This window comes from Coregonus clupeaformis, chromosome 7, assembly GCF_020615455.1.
Source record: "Coregonus clupeaformis isolate EN_2021a chromosome 7, ASM2061545v1, whole genome shotgun sequence".
NCBI classification, from domain to species: Eukaryota; Metazoa; Chordata; class Actinopteri; order Salmoniformes; family Salmonidae; genus Coregonus; species Coregonus clupeaformis.
This window is the reverse complement of record NC_059198.1, coordinates 39,235,902-39,251,937: the sequence shown is the minus strand read 5'-3', so window position 1 is coordinate 39,251,937 and position 16,036 is coordinate 39,235,902.

Sequence of the window (16,036 nt, the reverse complement as noted above, 5' to 3'; positions counted from 1 at the left end):
CACGGCTCAAGTGTGGTTTCTTTCTCTCGACACGAATGTATACTACGTAGTTCAGCAATTTCTTTTGACACGTCTGACAGCCGGTCTCGAACAGCTTGGTATCCCGTTTCATGGAAGGCAGAGGCACAGTCTTTTCCACTTGGCTCGCGGTGATCCGCAATGGCGCTGCTGCTGTCCGGTCGCACTGGGTCGCCCTCTGTGAGTGACTGGCGTCAGGGCGGGCGGGCGCCCTGGCCTGTGTGTCATCAGAGATCAGAGAGGGCATGCCCGTGCCAGCAGATGTTGTAGAGGCAAAGTGCAGCCAAGGGAGAACACTCACTCCCCTACCCAGCCCTGACTGGGCCCAGTTGGCCAAAGCCAGACAGCCCATCACCACTTAATGAGGAGTGACAATCCGGAAACGCAGCCCACCTCCACCAACAAGGCACCTTTCATCTGGCCCTGTTTATTTTTTCAGTTTAGCTCGAGACTGGGAGAAAAAAACTGCCCGGATATATTCCGAAAGGTCAACAAAGTCAGAGTGTTAGCTATTCATGAGAAAGTACTCTAAGCCCTTCGCCCCTATTAAGTCCTCTGGTGTTGTGAGAAGCTGGTGCACCCTTAACCTTAGTTTGGAGGATGTCCCACTGTACCAAGCAGACGTCCACTCAGGTCAATGACCTTTGAGACAGGGATCGAGGTGATGGTGGACATTGAACTCAAAGGAAAGCCACCTGGCCTGTGGCGGTTCGTACAGGAACTGCCTCTCAGCCTTCCCCGATAGACTCGCAGTTCCGGGAAGATGAGTGCGGAGCAAGTCGGGTACCAGCTGACACCAGCGTTATCGGCACACCGCCGCGTGCCTCAGGAACCAAGGCTTGTTTTTCGTCTCCTCTGTCTATCAGAGCCATTGTGTTCTTCCTGTTATGGAAAAAGCGTGGCGATCCCAGTCGAGGAGCTGACTGCAGTTCCCTGCCAACATAAATCGTCAGGGGAAAAGCACCCGGAGACCGGCAGTCCTGACGGGGGGACTATGGAGACACAGATTAGGAAATGTATGATCTTAGCCTGCCTCGGTTTCTCCAAAACAAAAGAGGGGCCACATCAATTGGAATGGCATGGATGGTGTGTGTTTCAGGATGAGTCTGGAGTGGAATGGAAAGCTATTCCCTCACCTCTGAAATCACAGTCTGTGCTTTCTTATTGAATATACCTAATATAACCCATGTGTATTAGGATAGTCTCTCGGCTCACTGCTTTTATCACCTCCACTCCTTCTGAAGTGGAGATCAAAGAGTGGAGTGCTATAGCTGTTCCAGTCTGCAGCCCGCTCTTCTTGTCCCGACTCCCAGTGTTCTCACACATTCAGGACCAATAAACCCTCACTGGACTGCTGCTTCTGAAAGCCTGACAGGGGCCCTTGGCACTTTTCAACTTAGTCAATGAGGGCTGAAAAGGAAAACAATTTTAAGTCAGCGATGGAACAATGTGAAGTGGAGGGCATTCATTTACAGAAGCATTCATTACAACAGCCCCTGAGATGTAGCCTCCATACACCCACTCCCCTGCATTGTATCACAGAATAGGCCTCTCACTCAATTACTGTGGGGTCCAAATGAAAATGGCAATGAACAATTGGGTGTGCTTCCCAGTTAATAACCTAGTATTACAACACCACAGGGAGTCGGTGGATGGGTCCTGTGTGAACGCTGATGCAGGTAGTAATATGAATTCTTTGGCAGTGGCAAATGTTCACCCTGAGAATTGCTAAGTGGGGCGAATAAGCTCGTAAGAACTGCAGTATAATGAATTAACAAATCTTAAAAAATCTGAGGGGTAGCATGGTTATACTCAGACTGCCAGTTTCGAAAATGAGTACGAGGTGGCATATAAAAGCAATTAGAAAGGGATTCAAATGGAATTCCTTCTTCAACAAATAAGTTCACTCACACTTTTGCTATGTACTGTATCACCAACGTCAAATCATCTCTGAGGGACGTCTGTGTTTTTGGTCTGCTTGGGCACAGCCTCGCGCTACTTGTCCCTGCCAAGTCCAAGAAACCCAGATAAGGGCCAGCAACAACAAACACCTTCCTCAGTCAATCACGGCCAGAACAATGGTCAGAGAAGACGTGGAGAATGACTTGTCATCATATGCCGGCCTCTACTGGGAACCTGCCGCTTGTTGTTGTCTAGAAGTTGTGGAATGTCTGGATCCTTTGCCAACTACATAACTCTAAAGTTTATTTTTTTATTTTATATACCAGGTACTATTTATAAATAATGACTATTTGAAAGGTTTCTGTCACTCCCAACGTCTAACCAATGTTGGTTCCACATATTTTTGTCTGGCAGGATATCAGGTCATCTCCCATGGCCAGTCATTTGGAATGACGACGGGAAGGGGGAAAAACTGTTATGATTCCTCTATCTCCATGTAAGTTAATTGATAAGAGGTTATCTGTGTGCCTTCAGGGGACAGTGGAGATCTATGGTTGTTATCAGACGGGTGTTTTTAGACTACTGCTCATTGTTGGCTAACAGGTAATGTAGAAGGTTTTAATGAGAACAATAACAGTGACCTCTACAAGCAACCCGTTATCAGTCACAACACAGAGGAATGTGAAGTGTTCATTCTGAGAGATTTGAGAATGCCTCTCAATCAAGGCTTTGCCAAACATTGTTAGACCACGATACCCGTAGTCGTACAAAGATAACCCTGTCAATAAACGCAAGTGTGGCCTGAAAAGGAACAACCATTTTTAACAAGGGGCAAAAAAGTATCTAACTCCTGCTTAAACCTCCCCAGAGCAGGTAGTATCTGCGTGAACAACAATTCAGTACACCAATACATTCAATTGGGGCATGTAGGGATAAGCTGAATCTCTTTACCTTACTTTACCTCTAAACTCAGTGCCAGCTTGTTGTACGCTGAATTTACATCCTCCCTTGACAATGTTTCCCGTTTTGACGTTGTGAAATAAAGGAAATGATTTAATGAAATCTATCGGTAAACGATCATGGCAAAACCATTCCCCAACCCTTTTATCAGTTATTTATCACTCGTTGTTGGCATATTGATGATTTCAGGAAATAATTCAGCAAACAGAGATGTAATAGCTGGACACAATATAAAAGATGATTCAGGAGCCACGGTCCAGTCAGCCTTTCTCGTGGTGAGTGAAGTAGCAGGGACGGCAGGAAATCTCCATGATAACCTTCCCTCTCTCAGTTCCTCTCTGTGGTCAAATTCGATCACACGGATCATCGGTAGATGACAGAGTGCTGTATTGCTCTCATCTCCTCAACATGAACCTCTCCAAACGTAGGAGGGCTCTCTCTATTTCCCAGGCACACACTATACATTATACTGGGAATGGTTCCCAGTCAGCCTTTTCTTTTTAATCTTCTAAATCTCTTTTATGTATATATTTTCCTTTTAACATCAGGCCTTTTCATTTTGGTTATGAATTATAAGATAATATTCTGGTCAAGCTCAGGCCCTTGAATGGATTTTTTTCTACCCTTATATTGGAACAACCCCGTCCAGGTGCGCCATCGTTGAGCAGCCCTTTCCTTTCAACCGAAGGCTCTGGAATGAGATCGCTAAAGCACATCTAATATCCAATTTGAAACAAGCCCTGAAACCCAATAAATCAATCAATTGCGTTTTATAAGATTCAGGAAATTGAGTATTCCTGCTGCTACTTAGCCACCGTGTATCATGTTGAGTAAGAGACTGACAGCACAATGAGTGTGTGTGTGCGCTGTGTGTGTGTTTACAATGAGAGTGTGTGTGTGCATGTCTGTGTGTGGCACAGCTCCAGACAACAGAACCCTGTGTCTGAGTCAGTCTCCCATCCTCACTACTCTGGGGAGGCCCAGGCCAGGGCCAGTGTCTTGGCAGAGGAATGTAAGGGAGTGGGCTTTTCCAATAAAGGCAACTCTCTTTCAGGGCCCTGTGACGGCCTGCGTTTTAGTTTTGATCCTCTCCCTCTCTGAACCCAAGTGGGCCGCTTCATCTCAGGCTGATCCTCAGCCCCTAATGACTTTACCTTGAGGTACAGAGGCCTGGAGCTAAAAGCAGCATTACTCATGTCCTGCCTGGCCATGTTAAGTGCGCGACACGCTGCTATCATGTCATTCGGCCCTGCAGTCGTGGGACTTAACAGAGCGCTCTGGCTTCTGTCTCTGACCACCCGGCATCATAATGTCAGAACATTGTTGTTGTTGTTGTGGATTGGAGTCACTTTGGAATAGTTCGTCTTGACATTAACACAATTTAAGCAGGGGAAGAAGAACTTTCAGAACATTCAGCTTTTTGTATTTGTCATCCATTCTAACTATGTGTTAGCCTGCACTTTGTATGCCATAGCATTTTAAAAACACACAAAAAAGAATTACATCACTATATGTCATTTTAACCTGTCGAATTTCAGACCCTGGCAGCACTTGCCTTGTTTTCCAGGGTCGATTTGGTCTATAAATCTAAACTTACACTCAATATGATATACCCTGTTGTATTGTTTAGGTCTAACAAGCCTGTCAGCAGCAGTTGTGTGGGGCTTCAGCCTGCAGCAGGGCTGAGTCCTCTAGCAGGAGCAGAGAGAGGGAGGGGGAGAGACAGCTGACCCTGGACCACATCAAAGGAGCCAGTGAGTAGTAGCCATGAGCAGAGCCTCCCTCCCAGCACCTGTTCCTGCCCGGCCGGCCAAGTCAAACACATTATTCCACCAGCCACGCTGCTTAATGGCTTCTGTGGTGACCCCGCGAGTGGAGGGCCATCCAGGGCTGCCTGAACGCATGGTACACAGGTAAAGGACATACACAGTACACACATTCTTATAACACGTACACACAGAGACAAACTCACATACAGTACACAACACACTTACACTCTCACATATACTAACATGCATGGACACACGGTCACACGCATACACGCACCTGGTCTCAGCCTAAGAGGAAAGCCCTCGCTTTCCTATTCTGTTACGCAGTGCTCTAGGGAGGAGAGTGTGGTTATGCTTGGACTGGGATCAATATTGAGCAGAGAACAAATCATCCTAAGAAAAACGGTAAACATCTGTTTTGAGACTTGGCCACCTCTCGTTGGAAATGTCAGGCTTACTTCAACAAGGCTGGGCCCTTTTCTCCATGAGCGAGCAAATGACAACATCTGCAATTTCTTTTTAAAAGGAAAATAAAAACAAACCTTGACGCAATGTAGGGCTCGCTTAAATGTCTTGCAATATGTCTAAACAGAATCAAAGGGGGGCGATTTGGTCGTTTCCCTGGCTGGCAGGTGAACGTCAGTGGTCATCATGACATTTACAGCACTCTACCTATGAAATATTGGCTGTTGAAAGATTACCTGAAACAGGACCATGTAGGTAGAAGACATTGTGTCAGCAGCATGATTTGTACTCTGACAATGATATTTTGATAACCAGACCACATGCATTCAAATAAAAGTAGCTTCTTTTAAATAAAGTTGAAGACCTCCATGCCTCATGTATCTTACTAGTTGTATGGCCTCTGTCTAAAAGTGGACCTTATGACACAGGTGGACACTTACCCTGTTACCATGGGGTTACTGGTTGAAGCCCTGTCTTGACTTCTGTCTCAATGGCCACAATAACGTTGAATGTTTATCTCACCAAACAGCATATGCCCCCCCCAACAGGCCCATAGCCTAAGGCTGCGCTGTCCCCCCTGTTAGTGATGATCTGGATGAGTTGTCATGATGGCTGGCTCCCTGCTGCGGCACCTATGGGCAGCAGTGTGGTGATAAACTTTGCAGCTTGGCCCCTCTGCTCTCTCAATTTTAGCATCCAGCCACAGGGGAGCCTGAGACTGGCAACCACCAGAGTTCCTACAGGTCTGTGCTGTCCCTGATGCTCCTGATGGCTTTTCCAGGAGGAAGACGGAGCTTAACGTTTTGGGGGGGGACGACAGCGTCTGTGAAAGGCAGCCCCGGCAGAGGGTCCTGTCACCAGGGCTCAGATAGCGCCTCGTATGACTTGTTCAACAAGGAGCGGGGTCCATATTTCATAGGTAGACATGGCAAGGCAGCAAGTGAAAGCACATGGAATTAGCCAGGACAGCTTGTTCTGTGCTGTTCTGTTGCTTCCCCTCCACAGCTAACAGAGGTGGCCAAACCCTGTTACCACAGTTATAGCTGCAGAATGTTCCCACTTGGCACACACTGGTTGAATCAACGTTGTTTCCACGTCATTTCAATTAACTTACGTTGAACCAATGCGGGATAGACGTTGAATTGACGTCTGTGCCCAGTGGGTTGTGATCACGCCAGGTCATCAAGTTGTAGTTTTCACTATAAAAACTACAATTGCGTGATCATATAAGATGTAAAAGCAACAGTGGCTGTCCTGAGTTGTCTGTATGTAGATTATTCTATACTGTGATCCCTAACAACTGTCCTGTACACAACCTGCAGAGGGCCATGTCCACCGGGGGAGTCACTGACCCGGGAACCCGACCCAACTCCGAGGTTGGAAAACTGTGATAATTTCAACAGATACCTCAGGAGACCTGGGTTTGGATTAGCCATTGAGCAGTGGTAGAACATAAAAACACTGTGATACAATGGCCATCGCCATGGAGACCGACCTCAGCCGTGTGTGTCCATCCATCCCAGATTCCCAGATGAAAGGCTCGGCTGCATGAGATTTTTCCGTAACCGTTCTGTTGGTGTGGGAGGCCTTTTCCCATGGAAGGTGGCTGGTGTAACAGCTAGCCTGCGAATGACATCCGTTCCTCTCGATTGATTGCTTCCTGTATCCCCAAACGCCATGTGAAATAGGCGGATACGATCATTTCTTCATATTCCCAGAAAACATATGTAGGCCTACTATTGTATAACTTCCTCAGTGATTTGCTTTATGTTCAAGTAATCCTCAAGAAGCTGTGCTGCGGGTTAAAATATATAAAACCACTGCGGCGCTTAAGTATTGTACCTTACTAACCAATTCGTTCAATGTAGGCCTGGTGTGGATAGAAAATCGGAATTATTGCAATATAATCAGGAAACAACTGTAACCGTTGAAGATGATCCTGCCTTATTTCAGTGTTGTGTAAGGCTTAGCCCAGGAAAATAAATAATATGCTAGAAAAATGTTATTTCTTCCCAAAACCCAGTTACTGATTTTGATTTAATATGTCCTGCTGTCCTCGTTGTGCATGTTGAATCTGAAACTTTCTAAATATAGACTGGAACTTGAGAGTGAAACTCTAAAATGCAATCCACAGCTGTGAAGTAAGATGATCTATTGGGTTACATAATGGGATTTTAAGCACTTACAAATTCGTAACATATCATACGAATTGCAAAATTGCAGGACGTACTGTAACGTATCATGTGAAATGGATGACGTACACAATTGTGCACAATCTTCGTAGGGCCGTTTTTGCTCGTGAGCGCTACTTTCAAAACTACTGCCTGAAATTATACAAAACGCTGCTGCATCACTTTAACCTGGTTGTTTTAATCAAGATATAATTTCTAAAGTATGGTTTAGCAATTGTGGATGGTGGGAACATATCACAAAACAGCTAAAACATTTTAGTAGACGCTCTTATTCAGAGCGACTTACATGAGCAATTAGGGTTAAGTGCCTTGCTCAAGGGCACATCGACAGATTTTTCACCTAGTCGGCTCTGGGATTAGAACCAGCGACCTTTCAGTTACTGGCACAACGCTTAACCACTAAGCTACCTGCCATCCTAAAAGAGATGCAGATTATTCTACTTTCTTTCAACTACACTTAACAAAAATATAAAAAGTCAAGGGGTCTGAATGCTTTCCAAATGCACTGTATACTGAACAAAAATACAAACACAACATGTAAAGTGTTGGTCCCATGTTTCATGAGCTGAAATAAAAGATCCCAGAAATGTTCCATATGCACAAAAAGCATAAGCACATTTCAAAAAATTTTGGGGCACAAATTTGTTTAAATTCCTGTTAGTGAGTATTTCTCCTTTGCCAAGATAATCCATCCACCTGACAGGTGTGGTATATCAAGAAGCTGACTAAACAGCATGATCATTACACAGGTGCACCTTGTGCTGGGGACAATAAAATGCCACTTTAAAATGTGCAATTTTGTCACACAACACAGCCACAGATGTCTCAAGTTTTGAGGGAGCTTGCAATTGGCATGCTGACTGCAGGAATGTCCACCAGAGCTGTTGCCAGAGAATTTAATCTTAATTTCTTTACCATAAGCTGCCTCCAACGTCGTGTATGGCGTTGTGTGGGCGAGCGGTGTGTTGATGTCAAAGTTGTGAACAGAGTGCCCCATGGTGGCGGTGGGGTTACAGTGAGGTAAAAAAGTATTTGATCCCCTGCTGATTTTGTATGTTTGCCCACTGACAAAAAATGATCAGTCTATAATTTTAATGGTAGGTTTATTTGAACAGAGAAAGACAGAATAACAACAAAAAAATCCAGAAAAACGCATGTCAAAAATGTTATAAATTGATTTGCATTTTAATGAGGGAAATAAGTATTTGACCCCCTCTCAATCAGAAAGATTTCTGGCTCCCAGGTGTCTTTTATACAGGTAACGAGCTGAGATTAGGAGCACACTCTTAAAGGGAGTGCTCCTAATCTCAGCTTGTTACCTGTATAAAAGACACCTGTCTACAGAAGCAATCAATCAATCAATCGATTCCAAACTTTCCACTATGGCCAAGACCAAAGAGCTCTCCAAGGATGTCAGGGACAAGATTGTAGACCTACACAAGGCTGGAATGGGCTACAAGACCATCGCCAAGCAGCTTGGTGAGAAGGTGACAACGGTTGGTGCGATTATTCGCAAATGGAAGAAACACAAAATAACTGTCAATCTCCCTCGGCCTCGGGCTCCATGCAAGATCTCACCTCGTGGAGTTGCAATGATCATAAAAACGGTGAGGAATCAGCCCAGAACTACACGGGAGGATCTTGTCAATGATCTCAAGGCAGCTGGGACCATAGTCACCAAGAAAACAATTGGTAACACACTACGCCGTGAAGGACTGAAATCCTGCAGCGCCGCAAGGTCCCCCTGCTCAAGAAAGCACATATACTGTACATGCCCGTCTGAAGTTTGCCAATGAACATCTGAATGATTCAGAGGAGAACTGAGTGAAAGTGTTGTGGTCAGATGAGATCAAAATTGAGCTCTTTGGCATCAACTCAACTCGCCGTGTTTGGAGGAGGAGGAATGCTGCCTATTACCCCAAGAACAACATCCCCACCTTCAAACATGGAGGTGGAAACATTATGCTTTGGGGGTGTTTTTCTGCTAAGGGGACAGGACAATTTCACCGCATTACATTTACATTTTAGTAATTTAGCAGACGCTCTTATCCAGAGCGACTTACAGTTAGTGAGTGCATACATTATTTTTTAATATATATATTTTTCATACTGGCCCCCTGTGGGAATCGAACCCACAACCCTGGCGTTGCAAATGCCATGCTCTACCAACTGAGATACATCCCTGCCGGCCATTCCCTCCCCTACCCTGGACGACGCTGGGCCAATTGTGCGCCGCCCCATGGGTCTCCCGGTCGTGGCCGGCTACGACAGAGCCTAGATTCGAACCAGGTTCTCTAGTGGCACAGCTAGCACTGCAACTTCACCGCATCAAAGGGACGATGGACATGGCCATGTACCATCAAATCTTGGGTGAGAACCTCCTTCCCTCAGCCAGGGCATTGAAAATGGGTTGTGGGTGGGTATTCCAGCATGACAATGACCCAAAACACACGGCCAAGGCAACTAAGGAGTGGCTCAAGAAGAAGCACATTAAGGTCCTGGAGTGGCCTAGCCCGTCTCCAGACCTTAATCCCATAGAAAATCTGTGGAGGGAGCTGAAGGTTCGAGTTGCCAAACGTCAGCCTCGAAACCTTAATGACTTGGAGAAGATCTGCAAAGAGGAGTGGGACAAAATCCCTCCTGAGATGTGTGCAAACCTGGTGGCCAACTACAAGAAACATCTGACCTCTGTGATTGCCAACAAGGGTTTTGCCACCAAGTACTAAGTCATGTTTTGCAGAGGGGTCAAATACTTATTTCCCTCATTAAAATGCAAATCAATTTATAACATTTTTGACATGCGTTTTTTTGGATTGTTTTGTTGTTATTCTGTCTCTCACTGTTCAAATAAACCTACCATTAAAATTATAGACTGATCATTTCTTTGTCTGTGGGCAAACGTACAAAATCAGCAGGGGATCAAATACTTTTTTCCCTCACTGTTTGGTATGGGCAGACATAAACTATGGACAACAAACACAAATGCATTTTATCGATGTGTCGTGCTGCATGAGGCATATGGTGGTCACACCAGATACTGACTGGTTGTCTGATCCAGGCCCCTACCTTTTTTAAAATGTGTCTATCTGTGACCGACAGATGCATATCTGTATTCCCAGTCATATGAAATCCATAGATTAGGGCCTAATGTTAGTGAGCATTTCTCCTTTGCCAAGATAATCCATCCACCTGACAGGTGTGGCATATCAAGAAGCTGATTAAACAGCATGATCATTACACAGGTGCACCTTGTGCTGGGGACGATAAAAGGCCATAAAAGGCCAGAATTTTATGTTAATGTCTCTACCATAAGCCGCCTCCAACGTCGTTTTAGAGAATTTTGCAGTACGTCCAACCGGCCTCACAACCGCAGACCACGTGTAACCACGCCAGCCCAGGACCTCCACATCCGGCTTCTTCACCTGCAGGATCGTCTGAAACCAGCCACCCGGACAGCTGATGAAACTGAGGAGTATTTCTGTCTGTAATAAAGCCCTTTTGTGGGGAAAAACTCATTCTGATTGGCTGGGGCTGGTTCCCCAGTTGGTGGGCCTGGTTCTCAAGTGGGTCGGCCTATGTCCTCCCAGGACCACCCATGGCTGCGCCCCTGCCCAGTCATGTGAAATCCATAGATTAGGGTCTAATTTATTTATTTTAATTGACTGATTTCCTTAAATGAACTGTAACTCAGTAAAATATTTGAAATTGTTGCATTTATATTTTTGTTCAGTATAGAATAAGCATTTCATACTCTATAGAGACAGACAGTTGAGTAGGCCTTTTTTGTTTGACTTATATTCTTCAACCTTGGTAGACAGAAATCTGACTGTGCCATTAATTTGGTCCTCAATCTCCTCCTCTCTTTCAGTCTCCCATTCTCTCGCCCTACAACCTGCCGACTCCTGCACTCTCGAGCACTAACTTCAGGCAATTAAGAAAATAAACAGTACTTCCTAGGGTCCCTGTGGACCATTAATCTACTTTTCCAGATTACAGCACATATAGTTGGCCTGGCAAGCTGCCGACTGTCAACAATGGGTAACCAGTAGACACTGGAACTATGTGGCCTCCGTTGTGAGAGGCATGCTTAAATGTGTCAGCTACAATTTAGTCACATTTACTATCAGTATGGCATGTTGAGATTAAGCTGTTGGGATTAGTTGTGAAATGTGGATACTGGCGACCATGGTAACAACAGAACACCCATGGTAGATTTGGCGCTAGATGTTATTTATCGTGTGGAAGTCAAAGAAAATATCTCATATATATTATTTTTCGCCTCCTGTTAGCTGTAAAGGCAGAGGTTTCAGTGAGCAGGGAGGGATTGGAGTTTGATAGGATGTTGAGAGCTCTGAGCTGGTATGAACACCAGACCTCTTCTGATAACAAAAACTCAAATAAACACTTCTGTGTGTAACATTTCAAAGAATACTGAAACCTGCCAAATAATGATATGTAAGCACAATGGACAAGATTAGGGGTAGAATTCAATCAAACATGTCATGACTTGAGACTTGATGGTGTGTGTGTGTGGGTGTCACTCAGCCCTGTCATTTTGTTAGATCTTGCTGAGATTCGTCATGGTATTTGCAGGTTTAAAGTATGGTTATTAAACTGGCAGTTAATTTTCACCAAACACTGTGATGATAAGTGTTACATTTTCTTCTTACATTTACATTCTCTGCACCTCAACAAATTTGATCACCACCAAGCATTTAATGAAGCTGTTCTCTCTGAACGAAGGGGGGGGGGGGTGCTTGGGTTTGAGGGCAGAGGTTGAAGTTCAACTCTAGTCAACCTTGAGGCCAAAGTGGCATTATTTATCTCTGTGGGGAGAGTCTGTTACATTGCTACCCCATAAACGGACCCAGTCCCAGTGGAATGGTGGAATGTTAATGGTCGCCCTGAGAATGGCAGGTCACAGTCAATCCCTTGACACAGGTCACCTCCAACCAGTGACCCCCAGTTTAACCAAACCCAGAACACTTTCTAAACACCTCATCCAGTAACATGTCTGAAAGCAGACCCTGGCACTGTTAGAAATATGTTTTCACACTTTAGACCAGTGGTTCCTAAACATTTTTGGAGCTGTGATCCATCTAAAGCTTAAGGACTTTTCTTGTGACCCTCCTCCAAGAAAACAAGACCAATGTTTCTGACCAGGAACGAGTCGGAATCCACTACCAAAAAGTTATTAGCCATGGTGAACCACCAGTGGATATACAGCACACCAGCGCCTTAATAAAGAGGCAAATATAAAACATGACAAAATACAGTATCTGTAACCCGGTTACAGTAGCCAACTCTTATCATTGTCATGCTATACGACATGGCTAAAGCACAAACAGCACTGGACTGCTAGGCTAGAGTATGTGCATCTGTTGTCTAGGTAAGAAACCAACCCAGGAGCCTGCACTGCTGCACTGTGAGTTGATGAAGTCTTTCTGTGACAGGGTGGAAATAGTTTGTCCAGCCAAAGACTTGTCAGTCCTGGGAGGCAGCGTACTAAATACCTTGGGAATGGAGCTCAGATTTATAGCTCTGTAACCATTGCAGAGCACTACAGCCCCCAAGGGAGGGACCATATAGCTTAAGCAATAAATTGGATTAATTAATAGGTCTAAATGTTCTCACTCTGAGGCATCCTTTCCAGTGGTGATGAAGAGGTAGGCAACCTTTACTCATATCTGACCATCGGTTTGGGAGACCAACGGACTATTACTCATCATAACCGAGTATGATCCAACACCTCAGTCTTAGATGTTTTATTTTGTGGAAAGCGAGCCGTAATGGTATATTCTCTCTGCCACAAGTCCCTTTCCACAACATTAAGAATATTGTTCTTTTTTCACTGATTTCTTCAAGGATTTATGAAACTTGTGCACCAAGGGGCCAAGCTTGTTCCAGGAGCAGGACAGAGCTAGGTATGAGGGAAAGTTGTGGTGGCTGCCAAGGAGTTGCAGTTGACCGGAACATGCCAAAGACAATTTGAAAGTGACTAATTTGGTTTTTCTAAGGACCTGTTGGAGGTGACATATGTGTCCTCTAAACTAGGCTACTGACAGCTGTCATACTGAGGTTTCTACAAATTTAATGGTACCACTTTGGATATTGTTTGCAGGGTTATTTGAAAACTATTGCACTGTATTTCATGAGCAAAAACAATCGTTCCCACAAACAGAGTCAACTTCAAAGAGCTCTCACAATGGAAAACTATACAAAACAATCAATCTTATGGACATCCCTTTGTCTGAAAGACCTCATCTGTAATTTTGCAGGATCAAATGTAATTCCTAACATTCTGAAGTTGGGTGAAAGAGAGAACTTTGCAAGAACAACCGCTGTTTGTTACAAGTGACCTTGTTTAACAAACCAATGCATCTCTAGTTTGTCACAAATAAATGACCAATGTGACTAGGGAAGCAAATGTGGTCCATTTCCTCAAAATGGTATTCCATTGTTCTATATATTGAAATGGCTCAGGAGAGGAAGGTTTCTCATATCATTTCCTGTTCTCATGTATAAATAATCCTCCTCAGAATGATTTTCGCTTGCTTCCCATGACCGTATGAATAAATATAGCATGGCACAGACAGTGTAAAACAGTACCTGGGACAATTCTGTGAAATATTGGAATACTTTGGAGTTCGGATTCAATGCTTTGACAAATTACATCTTATCATTTACACTAAGTGTACAAAACATTAGGAACACCTGCTCTTTCCATGACAGACTGACCAGGTGAATCCAGGTGAAAGCTATAGTCCCTTATTGATGTCACCTGTTAAATCCACTTCAATCAGTGTAGATGAAGGAGAGAAAACAGTTTAAAGAAGGATTGTTAAGCCTTGAGACATGGATTGTGTATGTGTGCCATTCAGATGGTGAATGGGCAAGACAAAATATTTAAGTGCCTTTGAACGGGGTATTGTAGTAGTTGCCAGGTGCACCGGTTTGTGTCAAGAACTGCAACGCTGCTGGGTTTTTCACGCCCAACAGTTTCCCGTGTGTATCAAGAATGGTCCACCACCCAAAGGACATCCAACCAACTTGACAACTATGGGAAGCATTGGAGACAACATGGGCCAGCATCCCTGTGGAATGCTTTCGGCACCTTGTAGAATCCATGCCCCGACGAAGTGAGGGTGTTCCTAGGTCAAAAGGGGGTGCAACTCAATATTAGGAAGGTGTTCCTAATGTTTTGTGCACTGTGTATAGTCTTATAGGCAACTTGTACTAAATACGTATTGATTTACATGTCTTCACTACAGTATAATTTTTTTTATTTTTAGATCATCTTATTAAAGCCCATCTGGACTGATGGTTGAAATACAGTGCCTTCAGAAAGTATTCACACCCTTGACTTTTTCCACATTTTGTTGTGTTACAGCCTGAGATTTTGTGTCACTGGCCTACAGACAATAACCCATAATGTCAAAGTGGAATAATGTTTTTATACATTTTTACAAATTAATTAAAAATGAAAAGCTAAAATGTATTGAGTCAATAAGTATTCAACCCCTTTGTTAAAACAAGCCTAAATAAGTTCAGGAGTAAAAATGTGCTTAACAAGTCACATAATAAGTTTCATGGACTCACTCTGTTTGCAATAATAGTGTTTAACATGATTTGTTAATTACTAACTAATCTCTGTACCCCACACATACAATTATCTGTAAGGTCCCTCAGTCGAGCAACGAATTTCAAACACAAAGACCAGGGAGGTTTTCCAATGCCTTGCAAAGAAGGGCACCTACTGGTAGTTGGGTAAAAATAAAAGTAACAGCCATTGAATATCCCTTTGAGAATGGGGAAGTTATTAATTACACTTTGGATGGTGTATCAATACACCCAGTCATTACAAAGATACAGGCGTCCTTCTTAATCTTAGTTGTCGGAGAGGATTGAAACCTTGAGGCCAATGGTGACTTTAAAACAGTTAACTAATTTAACGGCTGTGATAGAGAAAATTGAGGATGGATCAACATAATTGTAATTACTCCACAATACTAACCTAAATGACAGAGTGAAAAGAAAGAAGCCTGTACAGAATAAAACATATTCCAAAACATGCATCCTGTTTGCAATAAGGCACTAAAGTAAAACTGCAAAAAATGTATGTCCTGAATACAAAGCGTTAAGTTTGGGGCAAATCCAACACAACACATCACTGAGTACCCCTCTTCATATTTTCAAGCATGGTGGTGGCTGCATCATGTTATGGTTATGCTTGTCATTGGAAAGGACTAGGGAGTTTTTTAGGATAAAAATCAACAGAATAGAGCTAAGCACAGGCAAAATCCTAGAGGAAAACCTGGTTCAGTCTGCTTTCCAACAGACACTGGGAGACAAATTCACCTTTCAGCAGGACAATAACCTAAAACACAAGGCCAAATGTACACTGGACTTGCTTACCAAGATGAGATTGAATGTTCCTGAGTGGCCTAGTTACCGTTTTGACTTAAATCAGCATAAAAATCTATGGCAAGACTTGAAAATGGCTGTCTAGCAATGATCAACAAACAACTTGACAGAGCTTGAATAATTGTTTTTATAATAATGTGAAAATATTGTACAATGCAGGTATGCAAAGCTCTTAAAAACGTACCCAGAAAGACTCAGCTATAATCGCTGCTAAATGAGTATCTAACATGTATTGACTCAGGGGTGTGACTACTTATGTAAATGAGATATTTCTGTATTTCATTTTCAATACATTTGCAAAAATTT